Here is a 1,044-nt window from a genome sequence, read left to right on the forward strand (position 1 = left end):
TCTTGTCCTCGAACTTGAGGACTCACCAACTTGGGGAAGCAAGTCCAAGTGTCTTGAGAAGTAAGCTTGAATCCTCAACGGCCCGAACCTAAATGTTTTGGAAAAGGGAGAAAATATGGGTTAGTATAACACACATACTAAGTATGGCCACTATGCATAAAAACCATTGAAACATGCATAAAAGGATGTTTTATTCAAAACATGATTTTTGCCGAGTAAATCCAATATGCACACAATTAACTATCATAGTCCAAACCAACATAATATCATCCCAACATGTAGACAAACCAAGTAATACTAGTGCAATGCAAAGAAGAGAACCCCATAACCCTATTCAAAGCCAAGTATCACATTAAGCAACCTACTTCATGCATACATTCATAAGATCATATTTCATCATAACTTACCATATTCATAATGATCATACATAACATAGCTTCCACATACATAAGTCATAATAATCATAATCATAAGAGAACACTACTACAACCATATCTTAGGATCCGACAAGTGCAATGTGCAAGAGAAGTCCCATACCCTCCCCTACACTATGTAGAAAACCTTAAGAAAGCCCTAGTAAGAGTTCACACCTTTCATAGCTTCATTTACTTTTACATTAGGGAAATATTGCAATAACCGACATAGACCATGAGAGCAACAAGGAATCTGGTGTTCTACTCCCACACCAAAAAGAGAGGTTAACACTTGCCTAAGGGGTAATCATTTGTACATAGCTATCTAGGTGGATCGACTAAGCTAGAGTCCTATGTGGGCACATAGTTAAGGGTCAAAGAGATTGCTTCGTAGACATCTTATCATAATAGCTCATATGTGTTCATAAGTGAGTAACAATCCTTTCACTTTAGAAACACTTTGCAAGTGAGTAAACCTTTCACTTTACATTACAGTATAATCATGGGAACTACCTTTCAATCATATAGCAATCATACCATAACATACATACATACTTCATAGCTAATTTCAAGTGTAGAAGGTTAAGGATGAATAAACTAGGTCATCAACACCACAATAACACATTAGGTA

Source organism: Solanum tuberosum, unplaced genomic scaffold (assembly GCF_000226075.1).
Source record: "Solanum tuberosum cultivar DM 1-3 516 R44 unplaced genomic scaffold, SolTub_3.0 scf00138, whole genome shotgun sequence".
Lineage (NCBI taxonomy): Eukaryota > Viridiplantae > Streptophyta > Magnoliopsida > Solanales > Solanaceae > Solanum > Solanum tuberosum.